The 23,285-nt window shown below is 43.2% G+C and overlaps 1 long non-coding RNA gene across 3 annotated transcripts in view; it reads left to right on the top strand.

Moving 5' to 3' along the window:
* The first annotated feature begins 7,505 nt into the window (after positions 1-7,505).
* Positions 7,506-23,285, top strand: part of LOC125921211 (uncharacterized) — a 36,045-nt gene continuing 20,265 nt past the window's right edge. For 2 of the 3 annotated variants that reach the window (XR_007457337.1, XR_007457340.1), the window contains exons 1-4: positions 7,506-8,294; positions 14,100-14,132; positions 18,127-18,193; positions 21,423-21,629. This is a non-coding gene — a long non-coding RNA (uncharacterized LOC125921211). Of the gene's footprint in view, positions 8,295-14,099; positions 14,133-17,240; positions 17,275-18,126; positions 18,194-21,422; positions 21,630-23,285 lie in introns of all 3 variants that reach the window. The other variant, XR_007457338.1, reaches the window with a different exon arrangement.

Genomic DNA, 23,285 nt, shown 5'->3' with positions numbered 1-23,285 from the left:
TTCTGGGGAACATGTTTTTCATATTATTTAAACTTCCAGGTTCTTTAATCCTAAAATCATAATTGATAAAATTTATTAATTTCTTCAGCAGTCAGTTATTCACCAGTAGACCACCAGAGTTTAATAACGCTGTAATTTAGGCTAAGAGCAAATGAAGTGTAAGTCCCCATCAGAAGAAGCTACACTGTTAATAAAGGGAATGATACACACAAAGCTAAATGTTAAGGTGACCAGTAAGTGCAAAAGCAGGCAGAGAAAGGATAAGTCATTATGGTAAATGTGACCAGGAGAAGTTATAACCCTAAGAAGTTCCTAAGCAAGTTTCTGTTTATAGCAGAGATCATAGAATATTTGATTTTACACATGAACTATTCATGTGGCTTCATGACTTTTTAGTCTTGTGGTTATATGACAATACATTCTGATCTGGTTGCTCTCATCATCAGTTGTTCTGAAATTGATTTATATGTAATTAAGGCTTAGGCATATACTGCTTGGTAAATCTCATAACAGCACCGGGCATTCTGCTGCTAGCTCTGCTGAGAACTACTTCTGAGATTTTAAGCAACCAGTTTACTCAAGAGGGACTCCAGCTGGAGCCCTTGCAGGTCTAAACTTCGGTGATTCTGGTCATCCAAACATCTTGAACCTCAGACTCCTCTTTGGTTCTTATTTCTTCTTTATTTTAGTCACCTAGTCCTGTTGTTACTTCTTTCAAGGAAGGAAATTGTTCTTGAATCTTCCTGTTCTGTCTATCCTATCATATCTACTGGTATCTCATGCATGGACCATTATAGTAGCTGTCTAAATGTTCTTCTTCATTCTCACCCATTCCTCATTCAACTGGGGAAATCTCTAATCTTTGAAATATCAGTTTCCTCACCTCACTTCCTCAAATAAAAACTTTGGAAATAAAAGATAGAGATCAAACACCTTTTGGAAGTTGAAGCTTTGTACAGTATATAAACTTGCTTTGTCAATGATTCCTTATCAAATTACCAGCTTGCCTAATTCCCTTCCTTTCTCAAGCTCACAACATTCTTACTCTTCCTCTCTGTTAATCAAATCTTCCCAATTTTTTTGAGATCTAGATGAATTTCTACCTCTTGCCAGAAGCCTTCCCCACCTGTTCTAGCTTTCATTACCTTTTCCCTTTGTTTTGGTTCCCTCCTGGCATTTATGACCTCCACTATATGTTTTGACACTTGATTTTATACTGTTATGCGTTGTTACTTATCACCTCATGAGTGTGTGTCTTGACTTTAAAAATAGGACCATATTTGCATTTATTTTGCATTGTGCACAGAACTTGGCAGACACTGTGCCTATGGTAGATACTTAATCAGAACTTGTGGAACTGAATTGACATTTGTTTCCTCGTGCTTGGCCTAGGATGCCTGGTTTTGCCTTTTCCTTTCCGTCCAAACAGCCAGTTCCATCCTCAGGTATCTGTCCTACCACCGTAGCCATCTCCCTAATGGAGAACTACTGTACTCCCAAATAGAGGTCCCCATTTGCCCTGTTCGCTTTGCAGCACTCAGCCGTGTTTCCACTTCTGCTCTATTCTGTGTCCTTCTTATAGTGGGCTGCTTAAGTAGCCCACAAGTTCTGTTCTATATAGGCATGAGCTACAGAACAGAATGCCTGTTGGCATTGTTATAACCGGAGTTGTGGTGCGAGGATGGGAGCTCACAGAAGGTAATACAGTGGAGTAGTTTGGTGTTTGATGTAGACAGAGGCTCAGTTTTTGGAGGTATGTCCAGAAATTGGTCATGTGTGACCAAGAGTTAAGGACAGTGCCAGTTAGATAAACTGAACTGTAAAGCCAACAAAGCCATAGGTTTGCTTTTGGAGCTAGACTAATGTTAATAGTCCGATGTCTTTTTCACACAAGGAAACTAAGGTCCAAGGAGGAGGCTGCAAATGTAGCTACTCATTAGTATTTGCTAATTGCAAATAATTCAGTGCAGCCTATCCTTGGATGGATTCATTCTTTATAGAATTTAATGTCAGAAATTGGCCAGCTAGTGTTGGTTTCAGTTACCTATTCAAGAGTAGTAAGAGCTTGTTGGTATGACCTCCAGACAGACTACAGCAAGGAAGTATGACCCTGCCAACACCTGGAATTTGGCCCAGGGAAACTAATTTAGGACTTCTGACCTACAGAACTGTAAGATAAAAATTTTTGTTGCTTTAAGCCCTAGGTTTGTTGTAATTCTTCATAGCAGTTTTAGAAAACCAGCGTACTAAGAGTAGCTATTTCCTGATATTTAAGAAATGTTTCTCAAACCTTAAGATGCTCCACCTGGGTGGAGCCTACAATCCCCAATTCTAAAAATGACTCCTGAGTGATGCGGAAACTGCTAGTCCAAGGGCTATACTGAGCAGCAAGGCTTTGAGGCACATTAGATGATTTTGTCTTTTATTACTTCCAGTATGAGGAAGTAGACCCAGTGGTTAAGAGTACCAGAGGCTCTGGAGTTAACATACTGGGGGAAAAATTCTGTCACTTAATAGTTACGCAACTTTTGGCAAACTACTTAATTTGCTTAAATTATGTAGGCAATTATTTAAGTTCAGTTTTCTCACCAATAAAAGGATACTAATAACACCTACCACAGATTACTGTTTGTTAGGTGAAAGGGTTATACATGAGTTCATTTCCCAGTCCTTGGAAATGCAGATTATTTACCTGATGTTGGCCAAAGGGTAATGCCTATAATCCTGGTGCCAGGGACTTTTGGTTTGCCAGGTGTGAACATTTTGTGTTCATTAATTCATTCAGTTATTCACTTTTAAACTCTTATTTATTTGTTGACAACTAAGTACTAGACTTTATTCTAGGCATTGGGGATATGGTGATAAATAAGACAGATTCTGCCTTCAAGGGGTTTGTAGATGATACACAGATATACAAGTGTGATAATTTTGGCTAATTCTTTTTTTTTTAATAAAATGATCTTTGAGATATATTATGAAGTGAATATTATTATTGAAAAGTGAACATGTATATAGCACGATATGTGCAGTGTGATCCTTTTTATATGAAGTTAACTATACATATATATGATGAATTACTAGTGAAATGAAATTTTAAGATGTTGAAAATGCAAATCTGAATACTTTGTTATTAGATTTAATAGATGTAAAGTTACTTTGTCAAATTTCCATAACAATTTCTAGACACTGAATTTCTAGATTTATCTCATTGATTACTCATAATAAACAGTTCAGAGTTTGGTGTCAGCCCATGGGCCATTCTTTGAGTGATATTATTCTTTTCATTTTTTAAAATACTATAACATTTCTTGTATAATTGCAGTTGTTTTGAAAAAAAATCCTAATTTGGTCTGATAACAGACACAGTACAGAAGCGGTTCTGAGGATGGGGTAATTTTATGGACAAGCAAACAAAGAAGGTGGCAAAAAGGAGGTGATATGTGATCTGGATTTTATTTTATTTTTTTTTTTATTTTTTTATTTTTTTAATTTTTTTTATTTTTTTATTTTTTATTTTTTAATATATGAAATTTACTGTCAAATTGGTTTCCATACAACACCCAGTGCTCATCCCAAAAGGTGCCCTCCTCAATACCCATCACCCACCCTGCCCTCCCTCCCACCCTGCCCTCCCTCCCACCCCCCATCAACCCTCAATTTGTTCTCAGTTTTTAACAGTCTCTTATGCTTTGGCTCTCTCCCACTCTAACCTCTTTTTTTTTTTTTTTTTTTTTTTTCCTTCCCCTCCCCCATGGGTTTCTGTTATGTTTCTCAGGATCCACATAAGAGTGAAACCATATGGTATCTGTCTTTCTCTGTATGGCTTATTTCACTTAGCAGTGTGATCTGGATTTTAAAGGCTTCATGGGCATTCGTCAGAAGGATAAGAGTGGAAGAGTATTTTATTTTCTTTAATTTTTTTTAATGTTTATTCTTGAGAGAGACAGAGCACAAGCAGGGGAGGGGCAGAGAGAGAGGGAGACACAGAATCTGAAGCAGGCTCCAGGCTCTGAGCTGTCAGCACAGAGCCTGACACAGGGCTCAAACTCACTAACTGCAAGATCATGACCTGAGCCAAAGTTGGATGCTTAACCAACTAAGCCACCCAGGCACCCTGGAAGAGTATTTTAAACAGAGGGAAAATGGGAGCCATGGCAGGGAGGTGTGAAATTGCTCGGTGTGTTGAGAAAGACAGTGGACATCTGTTGTTTTAGCCTGCTCAGCATCTAGTCTCCCTTCTTCCATTTCCCTTAGGGACCCACAACTTCTCCATTCTCAGCGTAGGTGGTTTGGGTAGGGCTGACCTCTTCCCTAGCTCACAAATCAATCAGCATTTCTCACCCCACTCCCCTTCCAGTGATTGGTTCAGGACATCAATTATGTCAAGAACTTTTGCTGTAACCCTGGCCAGTGGAGGGGAAAGAAGTGCTTGTTCCTTCTGGGGCTGTTGAGAAGGGAGATGTAAGCCCAGACTGACAGAGTACCAGTTTAACACTGGACAAATGAACCAGTTTGAGAATGGAGCCTGCAGAGAAAAAGAGCAGAGACCAGACATAGAAACTCAATCCAAAGACTTTATGCCCTCACATGTAGCCATACCCTATCTTCTACCCCTGAGATTTTCAGTTACATGAACAAATAACTTCTTTTTTATTCATTTAATCTTAACTGAAAGACCTACACAAGGAATATTTTGGTGCGCTAGAATATTTTGTGTGTGTGTGTGTGTGTGTGTGTGTGTGTGTGTATATATATGTGTGTGTATACACTAGGGACTAAGAGCCTGCAGGGGTGGGCAGGGGTTAGAAGAGCTTAGGAACAGGCCCTCATTTACGGAGACTCCCAGGAGCTCTGGAGGGTCTAAAGCAATGTTAAAAAGGAGTCACTAGTGCTAAGCCTACATCACCAAACCAAAACTAACATCTAACTTCATTGCAGTTTCAGTCTCCTCCAGGAATGTAATCTTAACTCATTGATCTGGAATTTCTTGGTTGGCAGTAGTGAGGTAATTTAGCTAATAGGCCCTCTTTTATCTCCCAAAGGAAGGTGACCTTGACTGAAATAATCCTTTCTTTTTTTTTCTTTTTTCTTCATTTGTGACTTCCTTATCCCATCCCTTCTATGCCTTTAAAACCTTTCCTTTTCTGTAGCTCTTTGGAGTTCCTTTCTATTTGCTAGATGGAATACTGCCCAATTTATACATCATTCAATAAAGCCATTTAGATCTTTAAAACACACTCAGTTGAATTTTTTTTACTCTGTTGAATTTTTATTTAACAGCGGTGATTACCTCAAGAAAATGAAGAGCTATAGCTCGGAAACTAATATTAAGAACATTTACTTCCTCAGGTTTTTCTAGCAGTTTCATTTTTATTATTCTCTTTCTTTCCCTCTGGTTGGGGCTAGGCAATTAAACATAGAAAGGACCTAGCAAGTCCCTGAAAATGACATTTTAAAGTGTTTTCCTTTGAAGAAATGAGAGTTGTTTTATTTTGAGCAATGAAGTAGCAGACTCTATTTACTTGTGTTTTCTAATAAGCAGTCAGTATAAGCAGACTTTCACTGTAGAAACTTTTAGGAATATTAAGAATCTTCTTTTCTGAGGCACCCTACTCACTGAATTCATTTTCTCAGCAGGAACAAGAAGTAACACTTCAGCCATTTTGGACATTATAACAAAAATAAATGAGCTTCACATCAACTTCCCTACATATATTTGTCCTGTCTCTTTAGTCTATAACAATTCCCTAGGCTTTTTTCTTTTATATTTTTCATGATTCCAAGTTAGTGGTTTTACAGCATGTCCCTTAATTTGGATTTGTCTGATTGTGATTAGATTGTGATTAGATTCAGGGTGAACATCTTCCCACAAACACTCCATAGATGATGTTGTATCTCCAAGTTTAACAGCAAGGTCTTACGATGTCCAGTTATTGTCCAATTTTTACTTAATTTTGATGGTTTAGTTAAGGTGGCGTCCACCAGATTTATCCATTATACCTTTACACCTTCTAATAACCTGTGGGAGGATTCTTTGGCAATAAATAGCACTCTCAATATCTTTTGTACATTGTTTCAAAGAAGAAAAATGGCCCAGTTGAAACCTTACAGAGTTGGAAAGGATTATTTCAACAAATTTCTAGTTACCACCCACTAAACTATGTCATCCTAGGTGCTAAGACCACACAGTAGTGAGACTGACCAGAGTAAAACAAAGAGCAAAATACCACAGGAGAATCTGGGAGAATGACATAGACCACATTAAAAGTGAGGAAGACGAAGTTCAGAGATAGGCAATGACTTGACCGAGATTTTACTATCAAATGTCAGAAGTGAGATTAGAACTTTGGTTTGTTTTTTTTTTAATTTTTTTTTTTAACGTTTATTTATTTTTGAGACAGAGAGAGACAGAGCATGAACAGGGGAGGGTCAGAGAGAGGGAGACACAGAATCTGAAACAGATTCTGTGCTGTCAGCACAGAGCCTGATGTGGGGCTCGAACTCACGGACCGTGAGATCATGACCTGAGCCGAAGTCGGCCGCTTAACCGACTGAGCCACCCAGGCGCCCCAGAATTTTGGTTTTTCTGATATCCAATCCAGCGTTCTTTTCATGACAGCATAAGAAGATTGTATTGTAAAGCTGGTTTTCCAGGACAGGTGTAACATTTGTTCTTACAGTGAAAACAGTTCATGACACCTTACTATGTAACTAAAAAGAACAAGCTTTCTCCAGGCCCACCACAATGTGTTTTAGAGAAAATGTTATTTAGATTGATTTAAATTATGTACATTGTGACATTTAACTCCATTGGACACCTAGTCTAGTTTTATCTCCGAGAAATGCTTCCTCATACTGACAGTGACAAACACACTTGCAGATCTGATGTTGCTCATCTGCCACACCTTAAATCTACTACGGAACAAGATTTTTCTATTCACAAGTCAGGAAACAATTCAAAGGTATCCTACATCCTGAGAGCGCTTACAGTTGACACATAATTGCTTTATGAGTGTTTGCATACATCTCACTGGAATCTCAAAAACGACCCACTTACTCCTTAAGGTGGGAAGTGCGGATCGGTACATATAGTCTGGATTGGTAAATGCTTTGCCTTTACATTTAAGAATCTCTAGTGTACACTTTTCAGAACAGAAACATAAGAGAAATAGTCTTATACATACATTCATTCAAGTATGTTATACATTCATGCAGGACTATCGGCTTCAAATTTAAAAGCTGGTTCTGGAGATGAACTGTTTTAGGCATTGGTTTGGTGAGTCATGAGATTCTTTTGGGCTCAGTTTTGGATCTATAGACCCTGAAGGCCACAATATCATTTGACCTTTGTTCGTGCTTCTCAAAACCGAACCTTGTAAACATTCTGCGTGCTTTGGGATAAATGAATTTAACTAAACAGTTAAATATTACATTTACAATTTTTTACATATGACTCTGGAGAGAACTCCCTCCGTCAACTGCTAAAGAGCCCGCCTTCCCGAATCTGGAGGACAGGCAGGTTTCCCAAAGCGCTCTACCGTGGGGGTTAGTGACTGAAGTGGGCTGGTCAATCGGAAAGTCCTTTTCCCCTTGCTACGAGCTCGGAGAAAGCTCAGTACCCACAGCGCGCCAGACAAACAACCCACCACCCCAGGCTCTCAGGCCCCGCTGAGCCTCACGGTCCGCCCAGGGACAATCGCGCCCAGCTCTGCCGCTGAACCCATGCAAGGCCTGGCTGGGCTGACGTAGGCTCCAGGCGAGAAATTATTTCACAACTGTCAAGAGGAAAGAGCGCGCCCACTCCGTCATTTCTAGGAAGGCCGGGGCCTGCCAGGCTGCGGGGGCGGACGGGAAGGACCGCACACTCCCCAAAACAACTGCAAACCCAGGAACAACCCGCGCACGCGCAACGCCCTCTGCCTTCTTGTGCTTGCGGTTGAGCGGCTCCCTCCGCCAGCTGCCGGATCTAACTTGTGGGCCTTCTCGGCGCGCCGACTTCCGCGCCTGAGCGGCCGTGACGTAGCCTGTCTCCTCCTCTCGTCCTCCCGCGGCGCCGGTCTCTTGTGACGTCAGCAGCAGAATCCTCTCAGTCTTGATCTAGTGCTAAGTGAGGGGCGGGCCGGATGGGCTGGTTGCCTGCTCCTCCCCCAACCTGAACTTGTTTTGTAAAGGAAACCTCTTGTAATTTCCTAAGATTTTAGATTAAGTCTTTAAACTGTTCCCGTTTCCTAATAAGGGAGAAAACGGCCCTCACCCTAGTTCCAGCTCCTTCCAAGCTGAGAGTTCTGTTAGAAGTAAGCTGCAAAATGTGTTGTTATTTGGATTTATTTGGAGGCTTTTGCTTGTTGTTTTTATGTGTTCTCCTGGTGTGTAAATTGGCAGAAAGTGACATCCATAAAATCGTAGCTTTGTATATTGGAAGCTGGGATAAGCAGTACCTAGTCTGGGTTAATGAAATTAATGTAATTTTAATTTAGTTTAAATTTAGTTTCCATTTGAGTTATCCAGGAGTGTCATCAAGAAAGCGTGGGTATAAAAAACGGTTAAAGAGCTTCCAGGAGTATTTAATCGTTTGTAATCGTGTTTAAAGCCAAAATGAAAATCGGGGTGTAATACAAGTAAAAAGAATTTAAACTTGTAAGGGGTGAAGGTTTTGTTTAGGGATAGTGAAATAGACACAGAGATTTGTGTGACTTACTCAATAGGGATGGAATTCAGGCCACTGCTTTCACAATGCCAATACTCTTCCCAGTTTGACTAAAGCTGCCTTTAGAACCCGCTGCTGGACCTGGGCATCTATTGCCACTTTTCTTGGCTTCCTCCCTCACTGGTCTTTTCCCCTTTTCCATGATTCTGGTTCTTGCCCTCTGCTCCCTTTTGCTTTCTCTGTTTAACTTACTCTGTTTTCTTGATAGTTGAATCAGCCTTTCCTTTCTTTTAAATACCTCTTTTTTAAAAATACCTGTAAAAGTGGGGGCACCTGGGTGGCTCGGTTGGTTGAGCCCTCCCTCCGACTTTGGCTCAGGTCATGATCTCCCAATTAGTGAGTTTGAGCCCACCTGGCCTCTGTGCTGACAGCTCAGAGCCTGCTTTGGATTCTGTGTCTCGCTCTCTGCCACTCCTCTGCTTGCACTCTCTCTCTTTCTCTCTCTCTTTTTCAAAAAAAATTTTAAATACCTGTAAAAGGAAGTAGAAGGATTTTTAAAGTTTATTTTCTTGTGTTAAGGGAGGTTTTTGGGGGTGCAGGTAAGTTTGTATATGGATAGATAAAAAACTTCCTCTGGTAAAAGCTGCCTCATAGCTTTTTTTCATTCATAGCAATACAGTGAAAGTAGGAGTGTGTGTGTGTGCGTGTGTGTGTGCATGCATATGTGCGCGCAGTGAAGAAAAGGAGAGGTAGGAGGGAGTGCTGTGGTGCACTGTTTGGAATCAGAAACAGGAGAAAAAATATATCAACAGAGGGGTGCTCTACACAATTCAAAATGACACAACTGTAGGTTCTATGAAAGAAATACATCGTTTCCAATCAATCCCTGCAAGTGCTTCAGTAATGCATTTCCTTAGATGATTTGTGTCTTTCACAGAATAAACCTGTAGCTTGAGCAGCTTTAGCTGCCCCAGAAAAAGTAATCCTAGGAGTTCTGTTGATCTATTTCATAAAAAATGAAATAATATATCAGTGTTTCCAGACTACATGGCCACCCTATAGGTGTCTCAGTATGGTGGCACCTGTTTCCAGTTCTGCCAGTGGATGTTGTTATCCTTCTTCTACACGTGGGGAACCTAAAGCACAGAGTCCCTTGCCTACCTTACAGACCTACAATGAGACAGAACTGCTGTTTTTTTTTTTTCCATTTTCTAGTTTCTGGGCGAACATATCTAGTAATAATATCTAACTTTGAACGAATAATAGAATTCACTAAACTATACCAACTGAGTGAAGTATGTTGTCTTATTACCAATTTATTTCTTTGGTGTTTGTCTTACTCTGCTTGGTCAACAGTAACTTGCAGAAGTTGATTGGAAACATATTTTGTATATTGATTTGAGGGTAGTCCTGAAGTTTGATTTATGTGTTATTTCCCTATATTGAAAGAAAATACACTGTTCTGTATTCCATAATTTAAAAATAATTGGAGAGGCACCTGGGTGGCTCAGTCGGTTAAACATCTGACTCTTGATTTTGGCTTAGATTGTTGAGTTCGAGCCCTGAGTCAGGCTCCACATGGAGCCTGCTTGGGATTCTTTTCCCCTCTCTCTGCCCCTCCCCTGCTTGCATGCTCTCTCTCAAAATGAATAAGTAATCTTAAAAAAAATTGGAAACTCACGTGCACTAACCTAAGTGAAATAGACAAATACTATTCCATATTCACCAGGATGTACATTACATCCCGGAACTTATTCCTCTTATAATTGGAAGTTTGTATCCTCTGACCAGTTATCTCCCCATTCCCTGCCTCCTTCCACCAGCCTTTGGTAACCACTACTGTTTCTCTGAGTTTGGCTTTTTAGATCCCACATATAAGTGAGATCATACACTGGCTTATTTCACTTAGCATAATGCCCTCAAAGTTCATCCAAGTTGTCTCAAATGGCAGAATTTCCTTTTTTCTCATGACTGAATAGTATTACATTATACGTATACACCATATTTTTGTTATATACATCCATTGATGGATGCCTACATGGTTTCCATATCTTGGCTATTGCAAGTAACACTGCAGTAAACATGGGAGTGCAGATATCTCTATGAAATCCTGATTTTAATTCCTTTGGATTCAGAAGTGGGATTGCTGGATCATTTGGTAGTACTGTTTTTAATTTTTTGAGGAACTTCTCTATACTATTTTTCATAGTGTCTGTACCAATTTACATTCCTACCAACAATGCACAAGGGTTCCTTTTCCTCCACAACTTCACCAACACTTGTCTCTCGTCTTTTTGATAATAGCCATTCCAACATGTATGAGGTGATATCTCATGGTTTTGATTTGTATTTCCCTGATGATTAGTGATGGGAGCACCTTTTCATATGCTAGTTGCCCATTTGTATGTCATCTTTGGAAGACTATTCAATTTCTCTGCCTGTTTTTTAATCAGGTTTTTGTTTTGTTGTTTTATGCTATTGAGTTGAGTTCTTTATATATTTTGAAAATTATCCCCTTATTAGATATATAATTTGCAAATATTTTCTCCCATTCTGTAGGTTGCCTTTTAATTTTGTTAGTAGTTTCTTTTGCTGTGTGGTTTTTTTAGTTTGATGTGGTCCCATTTATTGATTTTTGCTTTTTAAAACAAATTTTTTTAACGTTTATTTATTATGGAGAGACAGACACAGAGCGTGAGCAGGGGAGGGGTAGAGAGAGGGGGAGACACAGAATCTGAAGTAGGCTCCAGGCTCCGAGCTGTCAGCGCAGAGCCCAATGCGGGGCTCGAACTCACAAAGTATGAGATCATGACCTGAGCCAAAGTCGGACGCTTAACGGACTGAGCCACCCAGGTGCTCCTATTGATTTTTGGTTTTGGTGCTTGTGCTTTCGGTGTCATATCCAGAAAATTGCTGCAAGACCAATGTCAAGGAGTTTTTTGCTGTTCCCTTTATGGTTACAGGTCTTATGTTTAAGTCTTTAATCCATTTGAGTTCATTTTTATGAGTGGTGTAAGATAAGGGTCCAATTTCATTTTTCTGCATGCAGTTATCAGGTTTTCCCAGTAACAGAGCAGATATTAAATGTTCTCAACATAATGACAACAAAAACAAAGTGGTAATTATGTGAGGGGAGGGATGTGTTGACTACCTTTGTTGTGGTCAGTGTTTCATAATGTATGTGTTTATCAAATCATCACATTGTGTGCCTTAAACTTACATAATATTATATGTCAGTTATATCTCAGTAAAACTGGGGTGAAAAAATAAAGAGAGTTAAAAAAATTGTTGATTTCAATGAAGAATGAAAACAGAAAAAATATGATCTGTGATATTTAATCCAAACATTTATATTAGGATAAATTATTCCCATAATGTCTGTGTAATGTTATATGTGTATCCTGAAATTTGCAAGTCACAGAAGCACTGTTATTTTATGTTATTCTTCCCCCCCCAAAAATTCTACCTTCGAGAGTAGTGATTTTTATCTTGTATATATTTTTATATCTTTTATATCTTACATTTATCATAAAATTAGAAACCTGGATCCCAGGATGGTAGAAACACAAAACTTGCTTATTCCAAAAAACTTTTTATATATTTATAATATATTTTATATTAACTTTATTATTATCCTTACTGTATACACTGTTTTAAAGACAAAATATAAAGCAGGAGCATTGTTGGGGTTTTTATGTGGCTTCGTGGCTTTTTGTGTTGGGGTTTTGTGGCTTTAAAATACAAATAAAAATAATGACTGTATTAGTGTTTAAAATGTCAGCAATAGTGTTGACATTTTTACTGCTAGAACTATAAAATATAGACATGAATTAATATAATCACCTGAGAAGTTAGGCTAATCAATTCTTTTATTGGAAAACTTGAGGATTTCTTTTACTAACGTCACTCATGAGATACAATTTGAAATGGGGCTCAAAGAGCAAGGTTTAGGGACACCTGGGTGGCTCAGTCAATTAAGCATCCGACTCTTGATCTTGGCTCAGGTCATGATCTCACAGTTGTGAGATCGAGCCCCACAGTGGGTGCTGTCCTCCTGGAGCTGGTTGGGGTTCTCTCCCTCTCTCTCTGCCCCTCCTCCATGTGCACATGCCCTCTCTCCCCCTCTTTCTCAAAATAAATAAATAAACTTTAGGAAAAAAAGAGCAAGGTTTACTGACTTTATTCTTCTATCTTAGAACTAAGATAGAGGCTCACACAACTAACAAGTAGTTTGAACAGAAAGCATGAACTAAAGGGACTAGGCTTTACATGTTCTGAATCTCTCAAGTGGGACAACACGTATGTACAAAAATTTCTTTAGGTTATTTGGAAAAACTTTATTCCAAAGTATTGTGAACTTCCATTCTGCAGATGATTGGAATATATTTGGATAATGAATCTGTCCATTCATACCCATATGTCTTTGACCCTCATATTCCATTGCAGTTACTTTTTCTGCATAACAAACTGACCTAAATTTGGCATCTTAGAAACAAGCATTTTATTATGTTCATAGATTTTGTGGCTCAGAAATTCCATCCAAGCACAGCATGGTTGATTCTTCTCTGAGGAGTCACTTGGGCCGGTCTGGCTCAAAGACTAGGAGCAACTACTCTTGGCTACTTTGTGTGGGTTGGCTTCCTTACAGCTAGTGTCGTCTGGGTAATTAGACTTTTATGTGGCAGTTCAGGGCTCCAGCCTCAAGTGTTCTAGTGCATAAGGCCAGTGCTGCATTGCCTTTTATGACTCAGCCTCACTATTGTGTCTGCTGTAAACTATTGGTCGAAGGAGTCATAAGTCTACCCAAATTCAGAAAGCGTGTGTGCTTGTTTTGTGTGATTCATCTTATCGTGCTTCACAGATACTGGGTTGTTGTTTTTTTTTTTTTTTTTTTTACAAATTAAAGTTTCGTGGCAACCCTGCCTTGAACAAGTCTTTCAGTGCCATTTTTTCCAACAACAGTTGCTTACTTCATGTCTCTGTGTCACGTTTTGGCAATTCAGTATTTCCAACTTTTTCCTTATTTGTCATGGTGATCTGAGATCAGCAATTAGTAATTGCTGAAAGCTCAGGTGATGGTAAGCATTTTTTAGCAATAAAATATTTTTTAAGTTTTTATTTTATTTATTTTGAAAGAGAGAGAGCAGGGGAGGGGCAGAGAGAGAGAGAGACTCCCAAGCAGGCCCGGTGCTGTCAGTGCAGAACCTGCCGCAGGGCTGGAACTCACGAACTGTGAGATCATGACCTGAGCTGAAATCGAGAGTTGGAAACTTAACCAATTGAGCCCCTAGCAATAAAGTACTGTGTTTTTTAATTAAGGTATGTACATTATTTTTTTAAGAGATAATGTTATTACACACTTAAGGGACTATAGTATAAACATAATTTACATGCACTGAGAAACCAAAAAATTCATTTGACTCACTTTGTTGCAATATTTGCTTTATTACAGTGGTCTGCAAACAAAACCTACAATATCTCTGAGGTAAGTCTATACGTGCATTTTTGTAGGTTAGCACTTGGAATTAAGCAGATGCCTTATACCCCCAAAAGTCTGCTCCTGTGACCCGGCCTCTCCAGACACATGCCCTGTTTCTGGTCCCTAGCTACCCTAATCCGCGCTGCCCACAAATGTGCAGACTGCACTCTCTCAGCTGGCCTTTGGTTGTTAGCATCCTCCAGGCCTATTGGACTCAGGCTGGTCTCCGAAACCTGCATAGCCTCCAGGATGGAAAGTGCCCACTCCTCAAAAATCTTTCTGCGGTAGTAGCTTTAAACCAATAATGAACAGTCTGCATTTGGATTGACTGCCTGATGTGGTCCTGGTCTTAGTCAGCCATCAGCGCTCCCAGGTGTCTATTCTTGGAGGGTACCCAACAGTTCTGGCTGTTCCATGCTGGCAGGTTTGTGCACTCTCCTCCACCTCTGCCTTCAGGAGAAATATGCACATTTGTGTAAAATAAGGCTTGGAATTAGATGCCAGGTACTAGAAAAAGACTGCTTCTGTGATCTGGCCTCACCCTGTTCCAGGTTCCTGGCCACCCTGACTTGTGTGACATGCACATGGGCAGTCATCCCTGTCATCCATCCTTGGGCAGCCAGAACCCTCTAGGCCTGTGGAGCTAGGGCCTACACTTAACCAACTGCACATCTTCAGGAATGGAGGGAGACCTCCCCCTGAAAACCATTCTGAGACAACCACTGAAATGGGTGACTGGGGACCCCATGTGGACCTACTGTCTGCTGGAGTCCCAGGCTTCGGGCAGCAATCAAGGCTTCCAGGTGTCTCTTCTTGGAGACCCCACATTCCATCCCTGGCAAGACAACCCAGATTACTCAGGCTCTGCCATCAGTGGGAATAGGCACATTTGTGTAGATTATGGCTTGGATTAGGTAGATGCTTTATAACCCCCAGGGCCTACTCCAGTGACCTGGCCTCTCCAGATGCCTTGCCCTGTTTAGGTCCTTGGCCACCCTGACTCATGCCACCTGTGCATGCTTACTTTGTTTGCATGCACTTTTTTGCACTCTTGGGCAGACTCGGCACTGAAGCCCGTGGAACTCTGGCCAGGCCCCAACCACCTGCATAGCCTCTGGTGTAGTGGGAGCCTACCTCCTGAAAATCACTCTGAGATGGCAACTGGAAATGGCTAACAGCATTTCTATGGATTTGCTTCCTTACTCCAGGCTTCAATGGAGACTAGTGCTTCCAGATGTTTCCTAATGGAGGATACCCTGCCCTGCCTGCCTGGCTCCTTCCTGGCAAGGAAGTTGAAAAACTTCCAGCTCTGCCTTGGAGGGGGAGAATTGTATACAATGGTAGGTAGGCCTTGCAATTAGGCTAAAGTTTTTTCTACCCCCAAAGAACCTGTGGGGGTTCTCCTCTCAGTTCTCAGTTCTCCTGTGTGAGAACGTCTCCCAACATTTACCCTTTTCCGGGACTCTGGCCACAGGCACATGTGAGTCTGGCACATACACAGCACACACACTGACAGCTGCCCTTGGGCAGAAAGGCCCTCCAGGCCTTCGGAGCTTGGGCCCATCCCTTACCATCTGCATTGCAAAAAGTGGAGGAAGCCCACCCTCCACCCCCCAAAATCACTCTAAGGTGTTAGCTGAAATGGGAGACTGCCAGTCTCCTTGTGGACTGCGTGCCAGATGTGGTCCTGGGCTTGTGCTGTAGTCAGGCTCCCAGGTGTCTCTCTTTGGAGGATCTGTTGGTGAGCCAAAGCAATGTAGACCTTGCAAAGCAGTCCAGATTCACTCAGCTCTGCCTTCTGGTGAATATGTGCATTTGTGTACCAGAAGGCTTGGGATTAGGCAGATCAGTTACCTCCAATAGTCCCCTCCCCTGCCTGGGCCTCACCTGACATTGACCTGTTCCTGGCTACTCTGATCCGTGAAGATATCCTTCAGTAACAGGCACTTAGGGTTCTTGATTGCTGCAGAAGCCTCCAACCCCATCATGCAGCCAGGCCATGTGGGCTGACTATAGCCAGTTTAAAGCTGCTTCCTCAGAAAGATTTTTGGTGGTGAGCTACATCCACCCAAAATGCTATGTAGGTGATTGGGGACTTGGCGTGAAATCCTAGGCCTGATGGGCACTGGCTGCCTGGGCAGGCTGACAGGTGCGTACTGCACATGCGTGGGCCATGCAGGTAGCCAGGGACGGGTGTATGCGGAAGCCAGATAACAGGTGCAGGCTATAGGGGCTATAACATACCTCCCTAATTCCAGGCTCTAACATATGCAAATCTGCCTGTTCAACTAAGGGTAGAACTGGAGGAATCTGGATGACCTTACCAGGGTGGGGACCCACGGGATGGTCAGGTACACCCAAATGTGTACTGATAGTCCTCAATGTAAAATGGAGCCTCAGAAATACTTTCAGCTGGTGGGCTCCCTACACCCTGAGACCACTTAGGTGGTTGATGTCCTACCAGAGCTCCATGGACCTGGAGTGCCCCTGCAGATGCTAACAGTGTGCAGACGGCACATTCATTATCCGTGCAGGTCAGGGAGGCCAGGACAATATCCTGAAGTGCCTGTTCACAGGGAGAAGCATTGGGGGTTCCTGACATCTGCCTAATTCAAAGCATTCACCTACACAAATGCTCATATTCCACCTGAGGGCAGAGCTGGAGGAATTTGGACAGACCTGCCAAAGTGGGTCAGCCCAGGATAGTTAGGGTACTCTCTAAGAAGAAACACCTGGGAGCCTTGGATCCCTGGATCCAGGTAACACCTGGAGAAGCCTAGGATTACATCGGGCAATCCATTCCAAATGGGGACTATCTGTTGCCAATTAAATCTGCAGCCTCAGAAGATTTATAAGGAGTGTGCACTCTCCACATTAGAGCTTGTGAAGGTTTTGGAGAAAGGCCTAAGCCCAACAGACCTAGGGGGCCTGGGCACCCAAAGGCCAGCTGACAAAGTACAGACTGCATGTTTATACATAGCACAGGGCAGGGGAGCAAGGGACATAAAACATGACAGCTGTAGGGAGAGGCTGGGTCCCAGGAGCAGGTTACTGGGGGTACTTGCTTCTAATTCCAAGTGCTAATTTTCACAAATGTTCATATTTCCCCTGAAGGCAGAGCTGGAGGAATCTGGACTGCTTTGCTAGGGTGAGTCCACACAAGATGGTTGGGGTATACTCCGAGAAGAGATATCGGGAGACTTGCTTGATGGGGAACCCCAGGACCCCACCAGGCAGCCAGTCCACATGGAGACCGATTGTCACCAGTTTAAATCTACTGCCTCAGAAAGATTTTTCTAGTGTGGGCTCCCTCCACCCCAAGGCAATGCAGGTGGTTGGGGGTCCTCCTGGAGCACCAGGGGCCTGGAGTGCCCCCTTCAGCCAAGGGCCAGCTGAGGAGGTACAGACTGTACATATGTAGGCTGTGCAGGTCCAAGTAGCCAGGGGCTTGTAATAGGGCAACTGTAAGGAGAAGCTGGGTAACAGGAGCAGGCTAGTTGGGGTACCTGGAATCTGCTTAATTCCAAGTCTTACTTTAAAGAAATGAGCATATTCCCCCTAAAGGCAGAGCGGGAGGAAAGTGGGCTGCCTTGCTAGAATGGGGCCAGGATGACTGACCAGAATCTCCTCTAATAAGAGGTACCTGAAAGCCTTGATTGCTGGAGTAGCCAGGGGCCCCATCTGATGCTGGTACTGACTGTTTAAAGCCAGTTTAAAGCTGTCACCTCAGAAAGAATTTCAGGGGCGGGATTCCTCTGCCCAGGAGGCTATGCGGGTGGTTGGGACCAACCAACTCCACTGGCCTGGAGGGCACCAGCTGCCCTTGGTGGGCTGATGAGGTGCCTACTCTGCATGTGCAAGCTTTGCAGGTCAGAGACCAGCGATAGGGCAAGTGTCTGGAGAGGCTCGGTCATAAGATCAAGCTGTTGGGGGTACGGGGATCAGCTTAATAATTCCAAACCCTAACCTATTCAAACATGCATACATATTCCACCCGAAGGTACAGCTGGAGGAGTCTGGACTGACTTGCCAAGATGGGGCCTGGTGTACTGCTGTGGTATCCTCTGGTAAGAGATATCTGTAAGCCTTGATTCCTGGTAAACCTAAGACCCCATTGAGCAGCCCGTCCAAAAGGGTTCTGACTGTTGACAGTTTAATTTTTTTTTAACGTTTAGGTTTTTTTTGAAAGAGAGACAGAGACAGAGTGTGAACGGAGGAGGGGCAGAGAGAGGGAGAGACAGAATCTGAAGCAGGCTCCAGGCTCAGAGCTGTCAGCACGGAGCCTGACGCAGGGCTCGAACCCACGAACCGTGAGATTGTGACCTCAGCCAAAGCTGGATGCTTAACTGACTGAGCCACCCTGGAGCCCTATGACAGTTTAAAGCTGCCATCGCACAAAGATTTCCGGGAGGTCGGCTCCCTCCACTCTGAAGACTATACTGGTTTGGGAGACTAACCCAAGCTCTGCCAGCCTGGAGGACCCTGACTGGCCTCAGCAGGTTGACAGGGTGTGTTACTACACATGTGCAAGCAGCACAGATTTGGGAAGCCAGGGACCTGGAACAGGGCAAGTTTCTGGAGAGACACAGGATCGGTCTGTTGGGGTTTCAAGGCATCTACCTCATTGTAAGTTTAGCTTACACAAATGTGCATATTCTCCCTTAGGGCAGAGCTAGAGGAATCTGGACTGCCTTGCCAGGGTGGGCCTGCACAGGATGGTCTGGGTACCCTCCAATAAGAGACACCCAGGAGGCTTAATTGATGGAGAAGCCTGGGACACCATCAGTCAGCCATCCAAATGGGTATTGACAGTCCTCAGTTTAAAAAGAAGCCTCAAAAATACTGGTTTGTGGGCTTTCTGCACCCAAAGGCCATTCATTCTGGGGGTTGGGGTCCTGCTGAGCTGCATGGCCTGGAGTGCCCCTTATAGCCCAATGAATGCTTCTAGGGTGTGATCTGAGCATGCACAATCTCAGCAGGTCAGGGTTGCTAGGGTCCTAGAACAGGCCGGTTTGCAGGAGGGGGATATTGGCAGTACCTGGAATCTGCCTAATTCCAAGCCTTCACCTATACAAAGGTGCATATTCCCCCCAAAGACAGAACTGGAAGAATCTGTGCTGCCTTACCAGGGCCGCATAGAGAAGAATGGTCAAGGTACCCTTTAATAACAGACACTGGGAACTTTAAAGGGCTGGAGAAGCCAGGGACCAATCAGGTATTCAGTCCAGTGGTGCTGTCACCAGATTAAAGCTGCAGCCTCAGAAAGACATAAGGAATGGGCACTTTCCACCCTGGAGGCTTGGCAGGTTTTGAAGGACAGCCTGAATCCAACAGGCTTAGAGGGCTTCAGTAGCCAAAGGCCATCTGACAGAGCGTACACTGTGCGTGCATGGGTGGCACAGGTTGGGGGAGCCAGGGGCCTGAGCCAGGGCAGCTGCAGGAAGTGGCTGGGTCCCAGGAGCAGGCTCCTTGCATCTAATTCCAAGTGCTGATTTTCACAAATGTGCATATTCCCCCTGAAGGCAGGGCTGGAGGAACCTGGACTGCCTGACCAGGGTGAGTCCACACAGGGTAGTTGGGGTATACTCCAAGAAGAGAGATACTTGGGAGCCCTCATTGCTGGGGAGCTCCAGGACCCCATCAGGCAGCCAGTCCACATGGCAACTGACTGTCACCGGTTTAAATCTGCCTCAGAAAGGTTTTCCTGATGTGGACTCCCTCCACCATGAGGCCAGGCAGGTAGCTGTGGTGTTTCCAGAGCTTCAGGCACCTGGACTGCAGCTCTGCAGCCTATGGCCAGCTGGACGAAAGTGGATGGCCTTGTCAAGGTGGGGCTGGGCCCACAGGCCAGGGTCTCCCCAGTATGAGACACCTGGAAGACTTGTAAACTCAGGACCCCATCAAGCAGCCAGTCCAAATGGGGACTGTCACCAGTTAAAAGCTACCATCTCAGAATTTGGGGAGGTGGACACCCTCTGCACTGATGGCGATACAAGTGGTTCGGACCCACCCTAGCTCTGCTGGCCTGGAAGGCCGTGGCTGCCGTCGTCAAGTTGATGGGGTGTTACACATTCTCAAGCTGCTCAGGTCAGGGTAGGCAGGAACCTAGAAGAGGGCGAGTATCTGGAGAGGTTGGACCATGGGAGTACACTGCTGAATGTCCAAGGAGTCTGCCTAATTCCAAGCACTAATCTATACAAATGCACATATTCCCCTTGGGGGCAGAGCTGGGGGGATCTGGTCTGCCTGCCAGGGCAGGTGAGGCAGGATGGTCTAGGAACCCTCCCCTAAGAGACTTCATGACCTCACAGTTTGTGGGTTCCAGCCCTACATCAGGCACTGCACTGACAGTGTAGAAGCCTTCTTGGGATTCTCTTTCCCTCTCTCCCTGCTTCCTCCCCCACTCACACTTTCTCTCTCTCAAAAATAAATAAACTAAAAAAAAAAGGAAAAAAAAAGATATCTAGGAGCCTTGATTGCTAGAGAAGCTCAAGAAAGCATCAGACAGCCGGTCCAAATGGGGACTAACTACTGCCAGTTTAAATCTGTGGCCTTGGAAAATTTTTCTCAGTATGGGCTCCCCCCCACCCTGAGGCTTTTCAGTTGATTGGATTCACCCAGAGCTCCAGGGGCCTGGATGGCCACCTGCAGCCCAAGGCCAGCTGACAAGGTGTGGACTGGGTATGGGTGGGACAAGCAGGTCAGGGTAGCCAGGGACCTGGAATGGGCAAGTGTTGGGAGAGGCCAGGTCACAAGTGTGGGCCATTGTAAGTCCAAGGCATCTGTTTAATCCAAGCCCTAACCTATGAAATGTACATGTGGGGGCAAATGGCAGAATGCCCCCAAAATGTGCCACTTCAGCATATTATTTTGGATTAAAGTCACTTAGGAAACAGCCAGTACAAGAATAACACTCCCAACAGCTTTGTCTCTAGAAAGCAGGAAATAAATCTCCCATGTGAAAAGTACCCTCCCTGTACCAGGATGTAAAGATAAATTTTAATCACCAGATAAGGAATTCAGAGATAAGAAGGCTGTGTAAACATCTTGTTACTTTTACTAATTTACTATCCTAGCTCAAATTCTGTTAGAATTTCTTTAAAATTGAAGCTTGTGAACCTAAGTTTTCTTTGTCTCATCAATTTCTCACAGATTTATTGATTCTTTGATTATAAAGCATGAAAATGCCTGCTTTGGTTATTTCATCGAGTCTCAAATTTAATATCAGCCCTCCTTGTGCATATAATTAAACTATTTTTCTCCTGTTAATCTGTCTCTTGTCAATTTAATTCTTAGATCACCTAGAAGAACCTTGAAGGTAGAGAATCGTTCTTCCTCCTCAACAGTTGGCATAGCCAGCAGGATAAACTTTAGCTGGCTGGACACTGCTGCGGCTGAGAGATTATGGGACATCTGACAAAAGCTGGCACGAGGGAAGAATCCTCATCACCACATCAGCCAACTGGACCTCTGCCTGCCAGGTCTCGTGCAAGTGAATGTGATGTGAGTCCTTTTTCTCTCTCTTCCTAAATCTAGGTTAGCAGGAGAAAATATTTGTGGAACTAGTGCCTTGGCTCTAATGGCTCTGGTGCATTTGGTAGAGTTCTCTTGGCTTGGCACATGGATTTCCACCCAGAGATGACCACAGCTTGTCTTTATCATTGTATTTTGTGTCATTTGTCATCAAAATGAATTACCATAGGAGAGCACACAGACATAGTCCTGGTCAGCCTGTTGTTCGAGTTGGCCTCACAGACTGGTGAGGTCACAGTTACCATCACATCTGTATCTGTTTAGACAAACTTTGCTCCGGGTCGTCTATGTAAAAGCCGGATGAGGTTTTTTCTTTTGTCTTGTTTTATGTCCTCAGAGCTTGGCTTAAGTAATTAAACTTAAGATAAAAATTATTGTCCGTATCCAATGTAAATTCCCCTTCTTGAAATCCAGCCCCATCTGCCTGTTTTAACTTCCTTTTTCCCCACAAGATTTACAAGATTTACAAGATTTGTGACCAGTGAGAATATTCTCTCTGGTTTCCACCATCCACAAGATGGAATTACCAGAGGGTACTGTGGTGGCCTGTCAAGTAGAATGAGGTTCTGAGACACACAGTTACAAGCAGTACTCTGATTGTCTGGCCTTGCCAGCAATCGGGAGTTCTATGTTATAAGAGGTCCCAGCCCATAAGGGACCCTTGTCTTCATAACCTCCATTAGTGCTAGAAAAGTCTCATTACAGTAGTGCCTGCCCCATGTCACAAATTAGTGGGTCTGTGACTAGAGATGTCTCACATTTTTGTGGGAGACCAAAGGTATTATTTTCTTTACACCATCTTAACTGCCTGTGCAATGAAGGCCTGTGCTGTCTTAGTCTATTTTGGGAGTAAATTTTGGACCATGGGGGATGTATCATCTGTGCCCTCACCCAGGATGCCTCTTGGGTTCTGGTCTAAGCCTGAAGAATTGCCTTTAGGTTTTCCCATAAAAAGCCTTAATCGTTTGAGTCATGGTTGAGATTAGTAAGATCCTACTCATCATTGCCAGACGATGGATCCTTTCAATTGGCTATATTTGAAAGAAAAATATTATTTACAGAGAGTTTTCAATTATCTTATTGGGATGATGGCTACCCTTTGAAGCTCCTTTGACAAGATGAAAGAACAGTAATTAAACTTAAGATAAAAATTATTGTCCATATCCAATGTAAATTCCCCTTCTTGAAATCCAGCCCCATCTGCCTGTTTTAACTTCCTCTTTCCCCACAAGATTTACACAGAGCACTCCAGCCTAATCTCTAGGTTCAATATATACAGGTTAATCATGTAAATGCCAAAAGCCAGGAAATAAACTTAACAGTTTATTATTAAACTTAACAGACTGACAGTAAGGTCTGCTTTGCTCCTGCTTTTCAGGGCTCCATAATTGGACTCTGCCAGCTTCAGGCATTTCTATGCAATATCCTTTATAGATGTATCCTAGACACTCCCACCTTCACCATACACGCGATAAAATTTATGCCCGCTGGACAGCAGCAAAGCCCTTTTACTTAAAAGCCCTTTTACTTCCACCTTCAGAAGTTCCTACCAAATTTAGAGAGGAATTAGGAAGATTAGTGGTCATCCACAACACCCCCACCCCTCACACAAACGGATGACCAAAA

The sequence above is a fragment of the Panthera uncia genome, chromosome C2 (assembly GCF_023721935.1).
Source record: "Panthera uncia isolate 11264 chromosome C2, Puncia_PCG_1.0, whole genome shotgun sequence".
Lineage (NCBI taxonomy): Eukaryota > Metazoa > Chordata > Mammalia > Carnivora > Felidae > Panthera > Panthera uncia.
Note: the sequence above shows the minus strand (reverse complement) of the source record. Positions and strands in the feature narration are given on the sequence as shown.